Raw genomic sequence first — 20,436 nt, forward strand, 5'->3', positions numbered from 1 at the left:
TTGCATAATGGCCTCCAACCTGGTTAGTGAAAGTGCTAGAAAGGGGGAGGCAGCTCTCTTTAAGCTGGTTGTACCAAAATGGCAGTGGAAAACAGGCACACAGAATGGTCGGAGGGCAGCTCTCACTGCTGGAGACACGGGAGCATTGAGCCCGATCAGCTCTGTTTCCACCACCACCAACAAGGAGGACGAGTTTAGGCTCTTGTTTTTGGCAAAAGGGGTCTTGAAAAACAGGCCAACCTCCTCACCGTCTCCTACTTTCACTGTCTGATTTTTCTTTCTTTTTTTTTTTTTTTAAATTTTTTTTTTCAACGTTTATTTATTTTGGGGACAGAGAGAGACAGAGCATGAACGGGGGAGGGGCAGAGAGAGAGGGAGACACAGAATCGGAAACAGGCTCCAGGCTCTGAGCCATCAGCCCAGAGCCCGACGCGGGGCTCGAACTCCCGGTCCGCGAGATCGTGACCTGGCTGAAGTCGGACGCTTAACCGACTGCGCCACCCAGGCGCCCCCTGATTTTTCTTTTTAGCCCTTTGCATGCTGCATAGGTCCCAGGGCAGTGCTGACTTAAATACCTGGAAAGGGCAAATGAAATCATTTGGTGAACCTGAGCGTAGGAGACTTTTGTTTTGTTTTGTTTTTTGTTTTTTGCTTGTTAGCATGTTAAGTCATGTCACGGGAAGGAAAGTGTTAAATATGGGTCAGGAACTCAACCGAGGCTCCCGGCATCACGATTGACATATCCTTCACAGTCTGAAGAACACTTTGAGATCCTAAGGTGACACATCGGGAGGACAGAAAAAGCAGCCCAGCTGATTTTGTGATGAGAGCAAAAAATGGGAACAGGCTAAACCCCTCATTTATTAATTCTTTGGAGAAATTTCAGCAGGGTTCTTTAGGGGGCTGGAACTATATGACAACCTGTCATCTACTGCCTCCTGGTTTCAGTTCTTTTCCTGACAATTGATGTTACCTCTTTCATTTGTTATATAACTATGTGATGTACCTCACTGGCTGCCAACATGACAGATCCTACAGGTCCAACAATAAGATTTCTAGAAGCTTCTTTGGATACCTCATGGCCTTGGCTAGCAGAATCAAGAATATTTGTCATCTACCATCTTGTCAGCCAGACGAACGTGCGAAAATTCAATTTGACCCTAAGTATTATTTTCTATCTCAGGAAGGACATTCCTGGATTCATGTGCATTCTTGTATATATTTTTAAAAAATAATTAGACATCTCTCTAAGGAGAATATAGAGGACCACAGATGGTTCTCATAGGACAACACCATATGGGCTTCTTATCGGGGCTGTAATGATTTTTAGGGGTTATTTTGGTGGTTTTGTTTTTTTCATCATTACAAGATAGAATTATATCTTTTTCTGACTTCCCTATTATGTTTATCAAGACATCACATACTTCTGTGATCTCTCCAGGAGAGAGACTGCCAAGAAAGCATCATAAGGGGTTACAGATGGTGGGGTTCTCGCGCTTCCCTTCTCAAGCCAGTCTAGTTCCCCTGGCAATGATCTTGTTGTCGGATTCCAAGGTTGGTAGACAGATGCCTTTGGTCCAGCCCTCTGAACATCTTGGGCAGGGCAACTGTACGGCTGAGCCAGTGAGAGAGGGCTTTGAGGGTAAGGAGACTAACATTTTGGATTCCCTTCTCCCATTCAGAAAAGATACATCTTGCTTCTACTTCCCTTCCTGTCCGACCATACGAAAAAATACCAGAGACAAACATCTTGAAGGCAGGGCATGTAAGCTCACTGAGGACTGGGGATCTGATCCTCCAGGCTGGATTTCTATACCTTGCCTGGCGGAGCAGTCAGAGAGAGTTGTTTAAGTAGCACTCACTTCAGAGCCTGTGAAACATTTTGCTGGGGAGGGTTGGGGGAAATGATTTGGAGAATACCCACTTCAGCCTGTGTGCATGCTTTCAGATTCCTGGGATTTCTCTGTACGGCTGACAGGATGAGGTTAGTATCATATGGCAGATATCACATTGTCAAAAGGATCTTGGCCAAATCACCTCACTTCTCTGAATCTTGGTTTTATCATCTACAAAAAAAAAAACCCTCAACTTTGACTAGATGATCATTGGGGCTCCTTTTAGCCTTAGAGATCACAGAATTTCTCTCTTCATGCTCAAAATGGCCAAAAATCTGCACTGGTGGGGGGGGGGGGCATCTAATCGGTTTGGCTTCCTACCTGATACATTAATTTCCTCAACAGCATCCCTAAGAAGGGACCTTGATTCTTGTGGATGGTACCATATGAAAACCTTGTTTCTGTTTGCTGTTACATTTTCATCTGTTCATTAGCTTAGGGGAAATTCCATTTTTTTATTAAGATGTAATTAATATATAATGGTTTATACACGTAAGGTGCACAGTGGTTGATTTGATACATTTATATATTGCAATATGATTACCACCATAGCATTAGCTAATCCAGCAATCCCACTTCTGGGTACACATCCAAGGAAATGAAAACAAGAGGTCAAAAAGATATCTTCACTCCCATGTTTACTGCAGCACAATTCACAATAGCTAAGATATGGAACAACCAAAGTGCCTGTCAACAGATGAATGGCCAACACACACAATGGAATATTATTCAGCCTTGAGAATGAAGAAAACCCTGCCATGTGTGACATGGGTGGGCCTTGAGGGTATTATGCTCAGTGAGGTGAGTCAGACAGAGAAAGACATATATTGTACGATCTCACTCACTTTGGGGATCTAAAAAAGCCAAACTCATAGAAACAAATTATCCCTTCTAAAACATCTCCCTTTTCTGTTGTTGAGCCATGGCACCATGATCCCTGTTCCGTGCCATGAATACCATATTGGTGACACAGATACACCCCAATCTTACACCTCTGGAATTAGAGATAACCCTTCCTCTGTTCAGGAAGGGCTGTTAACTCCCAGGGTGACACTCAGACCCCTTAGTGTGGACACTGAGATTTTCCTGGTCTAGCCCCTGAGTTATCTCCCACAACCCTCCTGACACTGGCACAATGCATGCTCTGGCTCAGAGAGGACGGATTGTGTCCAGAACCTGGGCTTTAGAATCCTGTGAGCTCAGAAGTGAATCATGGCAGCTAATAGGTGTGTAACCTTAGGCTACTACTTATGTTATTACACCTCTCTGAGCCTCAGTTCCTTTCTGTGTCAAATAGGAATAGCTCATTGTCTTAGGATTATTGCAAAGCTTTCTGTGGGATCATCTTTTAAAATATGGCACAGTTTTTAGTATCTCCTATGGGCTTAATAATTGTTCATTCCCTGCCTATTTGCTAACCTCGGCATGTTCCCTGGGCCAACTCCCTCTCTCACTGCTGTGACTTTGTCCTGTCTGTTCTCTCTGGTGATGTGTCTTTCCCCTTTAGCTTTGCCTGACTGTCTCCCCATCTCCTCTCAGGCACAGTTGAAGCATCACCTCTGGGGTGCCCCTGTTGATTCAAAGCAACCTTCACTGGGGTTGGGTGTCTGTCCTCTGGAGTTTTACCTCTATCACAGCACTGCCACCACACTACAAAACCATGCCACCATCTGTGACAGCAATATTCCTAACGTTGTCTGCTGTGTATTTACAATGTGCCAGCCACCGTGCAAGCAGTTCACAAACAGATTTCGGCCAACCCCAGAAAAATCTATCATCTAGTTTCTGCAATTCTTCCCATTTCACAGCTCAAGAGCGGGAGGCCAGGGAAATTGGATACCGTCTGGAAGGCCATGCAGTCAGGGAAAGCTGAGGTGCGTTCACACAGGGACAGTCTGGCTTGAGGGCACAGTCTCCTGTTTGCTCGTCTCCCTCCTTCGACAGTGTCTGATTTCTCAGAAGGCAAGGACACTTCTTCATCTCTACCTTCCTGTCACCCAGTAGTGTGCTTGGCATGTCGTGGGCGCCTGATGAATGTGGAATGAATCCTTCGTTCCAAGTTCAAATCTGGCCTGTGGTTTTCAGATGGGGGACTGTGTATGACAAAGGCTCTCTCCTTGACCCAAGTTTAGGCTGGATTCTCTGGACCCTCTTCTCTACTAGGCTCCAGGCTTTAGGCTTCCAAGTGGCATTGTCCTGTTTTAGCAACAATCCTCCACCCCTCAGTATCTGGTGACCCTCTATATTTGATTGAATTCCTCATTCTCCACACCCCTCTCTCCCAGGGATATCTGGTCACCCTGGCCTGCCTTTAGCAAGAATCTTGTTAGGTCTACTTTGCAAGAATCCTCTTACCCTCTTAATCATTTTCCATCTGCCCACCCCTTCCCTCTACTCTTTGACTTTTCTTCCCCTTCCACTTTTCTTTCTTTCTATTCAGAGTTGAGCCCAATCTCTCTCCCACTACAAACACCCAATGCATAGTTCCTTGAATAAAGGCTTCCTTACTGTGTTTTACAAGTGTCAGAATAATGTTTTCTTTAACATATCTGAGACTGAACTGTCCTAATTAGATTCAGGGAAGGCAGGCCTGGGGTCTTAGATGCTCAGTGTCTGGGTTTGGGTGTCTGTGTAGCTCTGCAATGTTTCTTATCCAGAGACCAGTGAGGTTTCCACCTGACCATCCCCAGTCTCACCAGCAAAGACAGGGTGAGCTCAGTGCTATATTCTGAGGGTGCTCAGACCCTAAGGGATTAAAACTCACTTCAGGTGTACCCTTGCACGCTAATCATAAGCAAACTAGATGCTGCCATTTGGTCAAGAACACTCCCTGTGGTCATAGAAACCAATATTAAAATAAATTCCTAGCCTGAGAGAGGGTAAAGGAAGAAAGCCTTCCAGGTTGTTTTGTGGATGAGGACACAGACCCATGTTGGAAGGACATGTTGGGCCAATGCTGGGATGTCCTTGAGCATGTGTCTGACCCAAGACAATCCTGGATTTAATGTGTTTGAGTGAATGTATTTGAAAGCATTTGTAAGTGGAGATAGAAAATTATATTTTAGTGTGATGATTAATGTCTCAAACAATGGCTATTCAGAGAGAAAATCACGGGGCGCCTGGGTGGCCTAGCCAGTTAAGCATCTGACTCTTGATCTTGGCTCAGGTCATGATCTCATGGTTCATGAGACTGAGCCCCAAGACGGGCTCTGCTCTGAGTGCGGAGCCTGCTTGGGATTTCCTCTTTCCCTCTCTCTCTGCCCCTCCCCCACGCATGTATGCTCTCCCTGTCTCTCTCTCAAAAGAAATAAATATACATTGAGAGAGAGAGAGAGAGAGAGGAAATCACAAAGACCATTTACTGAGAATCAGACCTTCCCCCAGACCCTCCCTGCTTTGAAGCTTGTGTGCCTGGCAGGGCTCCTCCCCTGTCCTCTTTCCTGGCAGACTGTCCCAGGGGCAAAGACAATCCCTTGTTTGTGTACACAATACCCAGCCTGGAGATGCAGTTTTTTTTTTTCTTCTCTTCCTTTTTGAAGTTTTTGATTTCAGTTTGTGCTTTCACTGCAGTTTTCTAGGGCCCCTCAAGACGAGTAAGAAGCAAGAGCTCCCTTTGTCACACAACAAGAATGAAAATACAAAGGGAAACATAAAGCACCTCCGGCAGGTTTTCCCCTCAAACCAGCTTTTGGCAAATTAAAAATAAAGCTGGCGGGAGAATGGAAGTCTTTGTCTGAAACTGCATTTTCTGACCCAACAGTGGCAGAACGTGACATTTGTTAAATGGTAAAAGGGAGTGTTATACTCCTATCTACTGTCATATTATTCCGCCTTACAATGAACCTCATTTTGAAGGGTCTTCTATGTTTTCAACCTCAGGTGGGATTGATTCAAGGAAAGTACAATTCAGTTTATCAGCTCCATCGTTTCTCTCTAAACCCTAGCTAGAGTAATAATCCTTTTCTTCTCCTTGGGCCAATATGGACACACAGCCCTGTATCATCCCATTGAATGGCTGAGTTTATTATCCTCATTGTTCATGGCACAAGCCATAGCTGCTAACTATCCCAGGGTCAAAACTCTAGGCATGAAAAATTGCAGGCCAAGGGAGGGCCTGACCACCCCCTACCCAGCCACCAGCATTATAAGAAAACACCATCAGAAATTCAACTGGCTTCCAAAAAAAAAAAAAAAAAAAAAAAAAGAAATGTAGGCCAAGATTTTGAGACTATTGACTTTTTGGAGTACGACTGTTTAGGAGGGATAGTTTTGTCTCAGGTGAAGCAATTCTTTCCTCCCTGACTCCCTTAAGTTGCTTTACTGTTCCCCGTCATATGTTCCAGATCATACACACATATGTCAAATATGAAAACATTTGGGGAGAAATAGCGATTCAAACATGATCAAAACCAGGAAGCTGTAATGAAAGCCATGAGAAAATTCTAACTAGGCTAAGAAGGTAGGGGCTAAGGAGACAAAGGTCATCTCCGGCTGGGATGACCCAAGAAGACTCAAAGGAATAAGCCAGGATTTGATCTGAATATGGTGGGGTAGTTCGAATTTCAATAGGGAGGTTTGGTGGTGGGGAGGAGCAGGAGGAAGAAAATGGTAAGAGAAAGTAAGAGAAAAGTAAACATTAAAATATTATATGCAAATATCCAATTTGGCTAGGGCGCTAGGTGACTCATGAAGCAAGCCTAGGAAGGAAGGTTGAGGCCAAGCTGTGAATGATCTTCTGGCTTAAGGAATTTGGACAGAATTCAGTATACACTGGCCTGGTGCCAAGCACTTTAAACATGTTACCTCGTTAATCCTCAGGCCAGCCCTATGAGGCTCAGAGATTGAATTAATTACCCAAAAGCGCCTAGCTGGAACACGACAGTCAGGAATGGATCTCAGGTTTGTGCAGCTCTATGGGCTGTGCCCACAGCCTCTCTAAGCTGAAGTCAAACGCTATCAGATACAAATTAATCTTGGGGTGGGGATTAGAGTTGGGGCTCCGCTTCAGAGCTGTTGCAGCAGGCTTGAGATGGATAACAAGGGCCTGGATTAGCAGGTGGCTGTGTGATGGAGAGGAAGCACTTATCGGGGCGTCAAGGAGAATCACATGGTGGGTTGACACTCAGGGGCCAAGAGTCAGGCAGGAATCAAAGATGGCTCTTAGTTTTTCAGCCTTGGTGCTGACAGCACGAACTCTGTTAAAGTGCCTCTCACTAGAGCTATCCCGCAGCCCTGGGGGAGGTTCGGGGGAGTGGGGAAGGGGAAGAATTTGGCAAACCTTAGAGGCCGCCAATAGCTTTGAAGGGTATAATTGCCCCAGAGCAATGTGTGTGTATGTGGAGAACCCCAAGACTAAGAAAGCAGAATCTCTCCTCAAATTGCTCTCTTTCGCGCTGTAAACCCGGAGGGAGGTTTTACACGTATCGGCTTGCCTATCACGGCAGTAGGAAGATACGTGTGCATGCACCCACATACACACATACAGTGGTTTTACGAGTCATGTGACCGGGAGATGTTAACTCGCTAACCATCGTCCCACAAGGCAACTCTGTAGTGAGTGTGTTTCTCTTGGATGGCAGAATGTACATTTCAACCAGCACTGCCTTTCCCACAAAAAACCCTCAGAAAAATGTTCGACTTTGTGTTTACCACATCAATCAAATGCCAGCATTTTTTTCACATACCCCTATGACACTGATTGTATAGTCATACAATGATGTCTATCCTATCAAGAGATATAAAGAATAGAAATGTTCTAAAGAAGTGAATTTTCTCATTAAGTATGGGTTATCCCTTATTGCCAAGTGAAAACACATTAATTCTCTTGGATAGAAACTTTTCTAAAACAGAATAGACCCAATAGTCTTCTTAGACAACATGAAATAAAATGAAAATTCATTCTTTTTTCTAGCATGATTTAGTGATGTTCTCACTGACCAGCAAGGTAGGCCTATTTGGCCCTAGCTAAACGGCCCAGCCTGCTCACGTTTAGAGATCTTATACCTGCTATTAATAGATTCCCAAAACTCAGTCTAACTCTTCTGACCATGCTCATTCATTATGCCTCCCTGCTTTCTGACTGCAAAGGGCAAGAAAACCAGGCCAAACTCGAGCAGAAGAGGCGTGATTTCTTTTTCTTTTCTTTTTTTTTTTTTTTTCAACGTTTGTTTAAACGTTTGTTTATTTTTGGGACAGAGAGAGACAGAGCATGAACGGGGGAGGGGCAGAGACAGAGGGAGACACAGAATCGGAAACAGGCTCCAGGCTCTGAGCCATCAGCCCAGAGCCCGACGCGGGGCTCGAACTCCCGGACCGCGAGATTGTGACCTGGCTGAAGTCGAACGCTTAACTGACTGTGCCACCCAGGCGCCCCGAAGAGTCGTGATTTCTATGGCATTTAGTGCCTATGACCGTGTGGGATTTAGCGCACAGATTGTCTGATATCAATGCTGACATTCAGATAAGTCTTTTTTTTTTTTTCACTTCTTATTTCCTGGTTTAGAGTGTTGAGGTTTCTGAATAAGAGATCTTTAGATAAATTAGGTATTGTCATGTCTTTTTAGCAGGAAAATTTTCTAATTAATTTTATTTCAGCTCTTTCTGCTAATCCCTGCTTGGAGAGGAAAGAATGGAACATTTCTAGACCCTTAAGGAGAGCAGCAGCTAAGTGAAATAAGCATGTCCTGACCAAGGTGGGAATAGATGTGAGCTCTCTCTAATAATAATAGCAGTTGTGGCATGCAGATGTGCCTCTAAACATTGTGCATGTATGACTCTCATGGAATCTGTGCCCTATGACCCTTACCGTCAATACCTGTTTTCCAGTAAAGATGGCTGAGGCTTGAAAAAGTAAAGTAACTAATTCAAAGTCACAGAGCTGGCGTTCCCAGCTGTGCTCTCTGAGCTGACCTGGCTAAAGGCCTCCCCACTCATTCTGCCAGATGGCCCATTAGAAATTCCCAGATCCTATGGAAGGACAGAAGAAGAATGAATGGCAGCCACAGTGAGGGCAAAGGGAGTGTTTCATAGGTGATGTCCTGGCCACTGCTTCCAACCAGATACAGGTCTGCTGGAAGAAGGGGTGGGGCAGGCAGACTCCTGTGGGTCACACTGGAAGCCCAGGGGCTCTCAGGCCCCCTGACCAGCCGCTCTGTCACAGGAGTCTCATTTCTCCTTGTCGTGTGCAGTGGGGGCCTCTACTATGTGTGCTGGAAGGAAAAAAAAAAGCCCAACAGAAAGAAAGAATCATGATGGTAGGCCCATTTCCCTTGTGTTCTCTAAAGGTCAGAATTCATCTCCTCGTATTTCCTGGAAAACCATCAACTCAGAGGAGAGGGTAAGAAGAACCTGGTTACAAAGAAAGGCGTGGTTACCACCCAGCCCCGAGCTTCCTCTCCGCTGCTTTGGCAAGAGCGCCTGCTGATCGGTCAGATGACCCAAACAGATTTTATCACTGATCCGCAGCTCCTTTGGACTCTGCTTTTTGAATAGAGAATTCCCTAGGTGCCCAGCAGGAGACCCAGCCTGGAATAAAGCAAGCCACTAAAGAAAGTCAAATTCCCAGAAATAGGCACGGGAGAATGGCATGAAAAGGGGATATTTTTAGCTAGCAATGATAAAGCTTCTGCACTTAATTGAGGTGACTGTAGTGCAAAGTAGAATGTAATTATTTTCCGCTCAGCACCTGTCTTGGAGTCTGCTGCTTTGCTCTCCACTTCTGGACGTTGGTGAGGGACGCTTCTCTGCTTTTTCACCTCTCCCTTATCAGCCCATTGTGGCAAACGTCACTTAGTTTGAAAGTACGTACGCATGGATGCCTGGGAACATTCAAGAAACACTCAAATGCAGTGTCCCTCTTCAACCCTGCATTTCTTTTGGTTATATTTTCAGACTTCCTCTCTCTTTCTCTCTTCATTCCTTCCCTCCTTCCTTCCAAAAATATTAAGGCACTGTGCAACAACCTATATATTTAAAGGCTCCTAGTTAATATATGCGCACATTTAATATATTAATATTTAACACATTTAATATATTATCTAGTATTAAATTCTACCAAAATATATCAATAATATAATTATTTATTAATTCTCAGCAATTAATTTGCATGTCTATACACATATTTACTAGGAGCCTTTAGTTAAAATATTAACTAGGAACCTTGGAAGTACCAGTGCACAGTCACCTGCATGGTGATATACTTAAAGGCTACTAGTTAATAGGTGTGTATTAGCTATACACACACAGATATTATATATGATATATTCACGCACACCTATATATACCTAGGAATATATTATCTGTATCTGTTTATGTTTATGTACTGTGCCTGCCTTTAGGATTACTTGCTCTTTACCTCACATGTTGGATCATTGGGTAGGCACAACTTAATCAACACTTTACTAAAGGTTAGTGATACTGTGATGCTAGATAGATATTTGTTGCTATGGAATAGGAACTAGAGGTAGGTAAAGCTCAGTTCCAAGTTTTATAACTCTGCGATTTTATTACTTAAAAGAATAACTATAGTTTTCACAAGATGAGAAAAATATACCTGAGAGGCATTTTTTCTGGCCACAGTGGTACAGAACAAGAAAACAATGGAACATATTAGCAGCTAAGCAAAGCTAAATTTAGCCATGGCGAAAAATTATAAAATCAGGGGCTACTCAGCGAGTCCCTGAAATTCTGAACAAGAAGACAATTAGTGGGCTTATGCTATGGACAATGGACAATTCTAATTCCTTGAAGGGAAACCAGGTTTTATATTTATTTGTTGTTTAGTTTTTTATTAGGCAGGAGAGTCTGTTTGAGACCATGACACCATTAGCGTCTCTTCATAATTATACTGTCAATCTGAAAGGGCAGATAAGGCCAAGTTCATGGATACCATAACTCCACGAGCCTAAGACCTGATAGAAGTGAGGCAGTCCCTACAGTAAGTTAGGCAATGGGGAAAGTAATTTTTTTCCCCAAAAGAAGATATATCATGTGAAGGACAAATCCTTTTCTTACTCAAGATACTATCTTATCAAGTATGACTTATCAACTTTTAAAAAAGGCTACCTGAAGCATGACCACCATGCCACCAGGAACGAACAAGAAAGACAACATATAGGCACCAGCATCCCTGATGCTGCGAAGAAAGGACAAGGCCTGTGAACATTATCCAGGTTGCTTGGATTTTTGAATCCATCTGTCAGGCTATTTCAATTTCTCTAAAAATTCCCAGATGTGACAGGCAGTCAACAGCTTTCCTGGGCATGACAAGTTTCATTTCAGGGTCCAGCTTGTAATTTCAAATAGACTGGCTGCTGGTAGAGGTCCCATCAACTCAAGGTTTCGATTGCTTTCAAGCACTGCTTCACTGAGCACATTCCGCAATGACAGAATCACCCAGGCCAATGTGATAAAGTCTGGGAAAGAACTCAAAAGTTCCTTAAAGGAATAGGATATTTTAGCAGCTTTTTGAAACAAGCATTCTAAATGTACATTTTAATAGCGATGGGTCCCATACTTTCTGATATGCAAGAAAGGAGGTATTTCTGGAACTGGGGTGGAATCCACAGGGAAGATTTGATCTTTATCACTGGTAACTGACTTCTGGTGACTTGTGAAAGAATAGTGGATGTTCCTGCTTTGACCCTGACTCAAATTTTTATTGCGTTTTACTTACAATTTTTAAAATATCAGGTTTTTAACTTTTACAGATATATTTGACTAGATGTCAAACCAAAGAAGTGAAAAACTGGCATTCCACATTTTACACTGACACACATCAAATACATACATTATACACACACATGAAACACATACATTAACTACACCCATGGAATTTTCCAGAATCGTTCCTATTTCAAATATTCTGCCCAGGGGGTAGCTCATATCCAAGGCCATCTAGTCTAGATTTTAGTTTTGAAAATCTGGTTTTGGGACCTATATGATCCACACTATTTTGACTCTAAGGGTGAAATTCAGATTTTGATTCAGTAGATATTTTCTTCATACCTTCTGCAAGGTCAGTGTTTCAATTCAATATCTAGGGAAATCGGAGGACATTTATTATATGGGATATGGCATATTATTTTTTCCTGATGGTTCTCACCAACACATGAAGGACTGATTGCAACATTCTTGAATCAAATATTTGGTGCACAGAACCTTTTAGAAAAATGGATTTTTATAAGTTTCAATATATAATATTTATTCTATAACAATTTTATCATAATATTATATTTTATCATAAAATAACATGTTATAGGTAATATAATAATATATAACCATATAATATATTGGGCCACTTAACTGGCTCTGTGGCCTTGAGCGTATCTATTTTACAGATGATGACACTAACAAGATTGCCTTCACAGGTTGTTGTGAGAAGTGAATTAATATGTGTAATACATTCAGAAAAGACCATGACATATTCTTGGAGAAGCTTACCTAGCTTGATAGATGGGCTGAAAAAACCAAGCCACCTGGCAGATGTAAGTGTCCAGTAAGTAATGTTGCTATTACTGTTATTATTTCAAATCCTAATTTCCTCATCAGTATGCTGAATGGGTAGATTTCACCTTAATGATCCTTAAAGGTTCTTCCTCTTGTTGCCATGCCCTTTAATTTTCTTTTTTTATAATTAATTTTTTATTATTTTTCAATGTTTATTTACTTTTTTTTTAAATTTTTTTTTTCAACGTTTATTTATTTTTGGGACAGAGAGAGACAGAGCATGAACGGCGGAGGGGCAGAGAGAGAGGGAGACACAGAATCGGAAACAGGCTCCAGGCTCTGAGCCATCAGCCCAGAGCCCAACGCGGGGCTCGAACTCACGGACTGCGAGATTGTGACCTGGCTGAAGTCGGACGCTTAACCGACTGCGCCACCCAGGCGCCCCTATGTTTATTTACTTTTAAGAGAGAGAGAGCGCGAGAGAGAGCGCACGAGCAGCATGAGTGGGGGAGGGTCAGAAAGACGGAGACACAGAATCCAAAGCAGGCTCCAGGCTCTCAGCTGTCAGCACAGAGCCCGATGTGGGGCTCGAACTCATGGACCACGAGATCATGACCTGAGCTGAAACTAGATGCTCAACCGACTGAGCCACCCAGGTGCCCTTATCCTTAACTTTCTATGGAGTGACCCATATCCTGGCTGAGTGGATCCAGTTAACATTTAACACAAAGGAAAATTCACCCTGAGGTGTTAAGAACCCATGATAGCAAACAGAAGCATAAGAATAACTGCTCTGTCTCCACGTAAATCATTTTCCTGTGCTTATGTATTTATTTATTTATTTTATAGTGACAGAATGATGAAATGACCAGACGCAGGTAATTTCCCCTGGGGGAATAAATACTTGGCCTAACTTATATGCTTTGAGATCCAAGAAGGAATGAGACCTGGCTCAGCCTTTTCAGGGAGCAGAACAGCTTGTCAATTGGTTGTTTTAGCTCCCTGGAGGCTCATTCTAACACGGCAATTTTAGGTTATAAATTCGGGAGAATGTTTGGACAGGCTGAGGGCCAGTTGTTTGGCAACCGCTACTGTAAATCGTTCATTCCCCAAGTAGTTGCTCTCTTTCTCAAGTATCCTCCTCTGCAAATTAAACGCTAGTCATGGGGGCTGAAAATGGCTTAAAATTAGGCTTCGAGCTAGTGAGTATGTCCTCTCCTAAAAAAGATATTTTTTTCCTTACATTTCCCAGTATTTGGGCCCCACCAAACTTTAAGTGCTATATTTCTTGCTCCCAAATGCATAGAAAAAGTATTTTAAAAAAATACTGGTGAGAGACAAAGCAGTTAAGAAGATATGGACTTTTTTGTCCAGAACAGAAAAAAAACACAATGATTCATCAATAGTGCAATTTCAGTGGTGTTTTACAAAACTGCTCGCAAAACAATTTAAAAGGAAAAGAAAGACAAAAAGAGACACAGAGCATATGTGAGACGAACAATAAGGAGGGATTCTCTTTGGTGGTTCTAGCTGGTTTCTATCACTGTCCCTGACCTAGCCTTCATTGCTTGTAAAGAAAACGCCATATGGTGACTACTCAATAATAGGTGATTGTTTCCTTAGTCAACTGCTAGTATGGAGGTAACCTTGCTAGTTGTATTAAGCTCAGGAAACAGGAGACTTATTCAGTGGGACTTTCACCAGGGCCAGCATCAGAGCCATGTTTGTGGAGAATGCAAATTCAATCAAGGTAAGGCAGCAGGAATCTATCTGTGAAAGGCTGCATTCATCACAGGTGTCAAGTCTAGGCTGAGTCTTCATATTTCTTTCTGTCATGTAATTTCTCCTTATCTTGTGGCTCCTTCACATGGACTGCATATTCAGGAGACAAAGTTGTCTCATAGGGTTTGACTAAGGTCAAGTCTACCATGTCTGACAATCTGTGACACTCTCCCACTTGGCAAATGCCCAAGAAAATGTTTGGACATTACATGAATTAAAATTAATTGAAATTAACTACATAAACTTAATGAGCTAAAAGGACCCAGTAGTAAGGGCCATTTCTGCATCATCATATTTAACAATCATCCTTTGTTCAAATGCTGGAACATTGTGCCGTTTTCAGTAGGTGCTCAGAAAGTGCGTTAATGTGCAATTTTAATGGTTAGGAAGGCTTTGCTGAGGCAGATATGGGCTTGGCATGCTACTAAATCCAAAGTGTTTTCAAGTGTTTCAATAGGGTCATAACATTGATAATTCATAATATTGATACTAGGATGACCACAAATTTTATTCTTGCCCAGGGAGACCCCTTACAGAAAGCGGGTTTGAGAATCGTGGTGGAAACTGGGAAAGAAGCTGTTGGCGGCACTGACTCTGGTATCCTTACAGCCAGGCCCCTACTCTTGTCTAAAGGTATGGGGAGGTGGGGTTAGGTGCACAATCCAAGTCTTTTCCAGAGTTTAAAACTCAACCTAATGTTTGTAGTGGGGGACTCCTACTGTGAAATAATGAATGATTTTACTTTACAAATATACGTTTTTGAGTTATATGAAACAACGCAAGTGTTTTAATGCTAAGTGAAAAATCTCGTTGTACAAATATATACGTGGTTATGATGGTGCTTAAAACAAATCTCAAAATTTACACATAGAAAAAAAATAAACACCTTAGAAGTAAATTCAACAAAAGTCATTGGTGCTTGTGGGGCTATAGGTGAGTATTTTCCCTCCTTTTAGTTTGTGGTAGTCTCTAAATCCATAATAAACATATTTTTAATCAACGTATATTACTTTCACATGGAAAAAATGAACTGGGTCAAAGCTACGTTCATAGTCAAGTTCAAGAGGATTGTTCACTGAGAGATGTGAAATTAACCTAAAATATGGAAGAAGACTCTTACAAGTAAATGAATCATGGAATCCAAGAAAAGCAGTGCCTACTGGGACCCAGAGGTCATTTAGATTGTGTATTCCATGTAATCCGGTCATTTGAAGGTAAGATCTTTAGTCTGGAGAGCTAAAAGCCAGTCCTTCTTACATTAGTAGAGAAAAGTGGAAAGCACTCAAGATGTTTTTCAAACAAGTCTGGATTCAAATCTTGAGGCTGCTACTTAACCTCCCCTCCCTCCCCCTGCCCAATGTCCCTTGGGCAAATCACTTAACCTCTCTAAGCTTTAAAGAGCAGAGATGGTAATAATATTTTGAGAGAGAGAGAGACAGAGGCAGAGACAGAGAGATCATGAGTGGGGGAGGGGCAGAGAGATAGGGAGAGAGGGAGAATCCTAAGCAGGCTTCAGGTGGTCAGGGTGAAGTTCCTGATGCAGGGCTTGAACCCATGAAAACGCAAGGACACGACCTGACCAGAAATCAAGAGTCAGACGCTTAACCAACTCATCTACCCAGGCGCCCCAGAAATACTTTAATGCCATTTCTCTTAGGCTTAGAAGAAAATGAAGATAATTACTGAAATCTCTGTCCTGCATCTTCCAGTACTGAATAAGGTAAATATTTAAGGTCATGGAATTTTTTTATGGTCAAGAGTTATTGTGGTATCCCTTGATCTCTGTTCTCCCTAGCTTCCCCATTTTTCCTTTCCTTTTGTTATTGAAGAATTTCCCCAAAACATTTTTTTCTTCTTCCTTGTTTCTGCTCCTTGCAAATCTCATTCTCTCTTGAAGGCACTGCATTCAGGACTTTCTCCCACAACACCAACGAAACTGCACTTCACAAGGTCACTGAAAAAAATCCATCTTGCTAAATCTGGTGCATGCCTTTCATCCTAGTAGTAGTTAATATATTAGCACAAGATCATTCCCTCCTTCATTCCATATATTTATTATTTCTTCACTATCTCTTCCCCACTGGAATGTAGACTGTACGAAGATTAGTCCGGCTGTAACCCCAGCCCCTTAAATACTGCTGGTCATGTGGCAGGCACTCAAGAAATGAATAAAAAACTGCAAAAGTGGTGTGAACAGAAGGCTACTGCAGGTAACAGACTTTGGCTTGCCGTGTGTGACTTAGAACACAACCTTAAATGGAATGTAAATGAATGTGCCAACCTGAAGCCCATCCCGTGGATGCCACTAGCATTTCCTGAATACATTCTTAACTTCTGCTCATAATTTTTTGGCACATGTGATGGTTTGGCTTTAAAGAGGATGCATTTCCTGCTTGGCTTTTCCCGCAGTGAGCTTTCTGTATATGCCCGTGTTTATTTGTGTACAATGTGTGCCTTGCCTGGCATCTGCTCTGCTTCCCGCCCCTTCGTGCACCCGTGCCCACAGGGCATCTGGGAGTTTGCCGGCATGTTATAAGGAGGTTTGGAAAATTCCCCTCTCTGAGCCCTCTGGCTTATCTTATTGGGGCTGAGAAAGCTACCAAGTACCGCTAGGCTGGCAGAGTGACAAAATCAACCCACACAAGGAGATGAAACAGCTGCCGTGGGGAGGGAGAACTTCCGAGGACCAATGAAAGAGAAAGACAGAGATTGCGGCTCATGGATGGCAGATGGTTGAGGTCTGAGTAGAAATCGGGTTGTCGAGAAACATTTTGTCTTAGGCAGAGCTGGAACATCGGCATTTAAAGCCACACGCGGGCCAGTGACAAGGCCTGGCAATCTCAGGCTCTATTGGTGTCAGGATGGGGTTCTCTGCTTCATCGTCCTGCCCTCATTTTTGTCCATAACGGAACTTACAAGTTGGCTCTTGTGAGCCCTGAGTTTTGGGATGCTGGCAGGCGTGTTATCCGGACACTGTGCCCTTTTCCAGAGCACTCAGCCACTGAAGGGACATTTCTCTGAACATGCAGGGAGAGGACGGTGCAGTGAAGCACTAGAAATATGGGTATTAACAGATTTCCATGAGAGTCATGGAAAAGGAGCTTGTGCTTCAAAGCGACTTCCTGATTTCACTGTTTCCAGAAAGCACTGTCTCAGATGGGGATCACTTCTATATTTCCTGCCAGTGAACGTGCATGTTTTTGGGGATGTGAAATGGGGACACGGGGAGAGGGGGTGAACAAATATAAGGCAAGGAAGAAAGATAAACGAGAAGCATTGTTGTTGGAGTCTTTGGAAAGATGACTCATCCTCCCCAATACTCTGTCTTTTTTTCCACAGAGAAAGTGTCACCGGGTGAGAAAAGCAAAAGCTTTGGAATTAGACACATCTGTGCTTGAATCCTGGCTGTTGCAGTTATGATGTTGGCTTAGGCAAGAAACCTAATTTCTCAAGCCTTAGCTTCTTAATCTGTGAAAATGGAGACATAACACCTATCACATAGTGTTGTTTTGAGTTTTAAGTGAAGAAATATGTGCAAAGTGCCTAGCAAAGGGCCTGAAATAGAGTCTTCCCTAAATAGTAGTTAAAAAAAAAAAAGGGCGGGGTGGGGGGCTGGTGCCTGGCTGTCTCAGTCAGTTAAGCCCCTAACTTCAGCTCAGGTCGTGATCTCACGGTTTGTGAGTTTGAGCCTCTCTTTGGGCTCTGTGCTGACAGTCACAACCTGGAGGCTGCTTGGGATTCTGTGTCTCCCTCTATCTCTGCCTCTCCCCCACTTACACTCTGTCTCTCTCTCTCTCAAAAATAAACATAAAAACATTTTTTAAAGGGTAGGGGAAGAAAATATAGCATCAGATACACTAGACCTGGGCTTCATTGACCAATTTATTCAGCAGATATTTAAATGGAGGATCTACTTTGTATCTCGAGATGTGTGACATGCTAGACAAGACATATGTCTTCATAGAGGCTAAAAGTGCAGATAGACAAATACACATGCGAACACAGATAAATGGGAGAAGTACAACGTGTGGCAGGTGCCATCACAAAACAAACGGTGGAGTGAAAGGGGGAAGGCTTCCTGGGGGAGGAGATGTTGATGCTGAGAATGAAGAATGACAAGGAGCCAGCCATGTGAAGAGTGGAGGGAAAGAGTTTCAGGCAGAAGGAAGGGGACGAGCAAATGTCCAAGTCCGAAGAAGCCCAGAGTGGCTGAGATGAGAGACTATGGCCAGAGCAAGGAGAGACCTACAGGTGTAAGCACTGGCAGTCATTCCCAGGGAAAACTTCTCTTGAGAGTCTACCATTTCCCCCTGCCCCCCGAAAATGCCATCTTGTAACGAGATCTCTCCCTCTGGTTACCAGCCTGTCCTCTACCGTTTGGGAAACAAGGTGATGCCACTTTGTTGAAATGGAAGTAGTCTGCCTGTATTCGAATCGTTGGCCTTTGATCGTTTGTTGGTGTTGTTAGAGGACAGAATGGTGCAGATTTGTGAATGTTCAGTTCTCCACGAGAACCAGACTGTGCCGCCATTGGCTCCCTGGCGGAAGTCTCCCGGCCCTCTCCATGGGGAAGCCTGACGAAAGGACTCCCACTCTGCTCTTGGCATTCCTGCAGCATGTGCTGGAAACTGCTGGTGGGATTTGTGCTTTTCCCCAGACCCAGGTGCCTGTGGAGGTTAACACACTGCCAGGAAAACGGACACTTTATTTCTTCAGCTCCAAGTCAGCCTGCCTCCCCCTGAGGCTGAGAGCTGCAAGCTTCCCTGCCTCTGGGTAGAAACTCCTCTTCCCACCTGGAAAGAGGTGGCGGGACATGGCAAGGGAACTTTGTTGCACTCACATCAGATCTAGGGCAGTTGTCTTTGGTTTTTGTTTGTTCATGTTTTTGTAGGCTTTAATTCACTTTGTTTTTCTTGTAGAAAACTACATGGTGAACACAAGTGGAGCCTGGGTCTTCTTCACGGAGACTCTGGTGTGGGCTTTACAAGATGGCCAGTGAATTCCTGATAGGGAGACTTGATGAACACAGTATCTTTCCAGAGGTGGGAAAGAGACAGGTGTAGGTCTTGGGAATCAAAAGTGGCCTTGGTGAAGTTGCCCGGGTGGCAGGGCAGTCCCTGGCTGACGTGTAGCAGTCGTCAGTACTGTCATTGTCTGTATCTTCTTGGGCTCAGGGACTGAGACAGTGCCAGTGCCCCTGGGGCTGAGGATGAGACCGACCAGCACAGAGCAACAGCGGCTGCTCACCCTGCATGGGACAGTGTGGGGCCTGATGATCTTGTTACCCGAGTCACCTCGCCACACAGGTCACTGGAAAGCTTGGCAGGGACCATGGCCTCACGGACGGCAGTGGCTACCTCTCTGGAACACTTAACACCCAGACCGATGTGTCCATTGTCCTCTTTGATGGCAACAAATGCCTAGAACCTGGTGCGCTGGTCAGCATGGGTTTGCTTTTGTGCCAGCATAGTCTTCAAAACCTTATCCTTGAGGGATGCTCCCAGGAAAGTCAGTGATCTCAGATTCCTTGATAGGCAGGGAGAAGAGATAGATCTCCAGGATATGACCTTCATGTCCTAAACCAGGTGGCCCAGCTTGGTGATGAGGACCCACTCCTTGTCCTCAGCCTTGCCTCTGCAAGCTCTGTGGTCTTGGCGGCTCTAACTCCTGCTATGACCCTGACCCTGGATACTGCTGCGGAAGCCACCGCCTCGGCCTCCCATCGCAGGGCCCCCCAGCGGCACTAGTGTCCTCTGCTGTTTGATGTTTTCTCAGAGAAGCAGGGCCGTTGTCTTTGAATGGACGATGGTAGTGGGCGGGAGGGTAGGAGGAGGCCGGATCACACCATATACTAGATGAGTGATCTCAAGTCAGTAAAAATAGGGCCGATATTCTCGGTCTTTTAGTGTTGTGGGGAAGATAAAATTACAAAGCAACTGGCAAGCTAGGGATTAATTTACCCTTCTTCTTCTACTTTCTTCCTTTTCTTCTGTTCTCCTCACAGTCCACCACACCTTTTTCCTCCTGTCTGCCTCTGATCATTGAATGGCTCATCGTGGGCAGGTGCAGAGCCCTTGGGGTGGTAGTAAAGCCCCCACGGTCATTCTTGTCACTTGTTGGAAGTCATGGCCAAATGCTTGGAGAAAAATGTGGTCATAATACAGATGGTCCCCAACTGATGATGGCTCCAACTGCAATTTTTCAGCTTTACTCTGGTGTGAAAGTGATTTGCATTCAGACTTTAAATTTTGAAACTGGATCATTCCTGGCTAGTGATATGTGTTAGGACAGTCTCACATGATGCCGGGGCAGT

The 20,436-nt window shown here is 43.8% G+C and overlaps 1 protein-coding gene and 1 long non-coding RNA gene across 11 annotated transcripts in view; one reads left to right on the forward strand and one right to left on the reverse strand.

The window, feature by feature from the left end:
- Positions 1–20,436, reverse strand: part of TRPM3 (transient receptor potential cation channel subfamily M member 3) — an 804,873-nt gene that overhangs the window by 135,070 nt on the left and 649,367 nt on the right. The gene's annotated exons all lie outside the window — the stretch shown is intronic.
- Positions 14,402–16,456, forward strand: LOC123381528. The gene is made up of 3 exons (XR_006588609.1): positions 14,402–15,337; positions 15,781–15,843; positions 16,215–16,456. It is a non-coding gene; the product is annotated as an uncharacterized LOC123381528 (long non-coding RNA).

This window comes from Felis catus, chromosome D4 (assembly GCF_018350175.1).
Source record: "Felis catus isolate Fca126 chromosome D4, F.catus_Fca126_mat1.0, whole genome shotgun sequence".
Lineage (NCBI taxonomy): Eukaryota > Metazoa > Chordata > Mammalia > Carnivora > Felidae > Felis > Felis catus.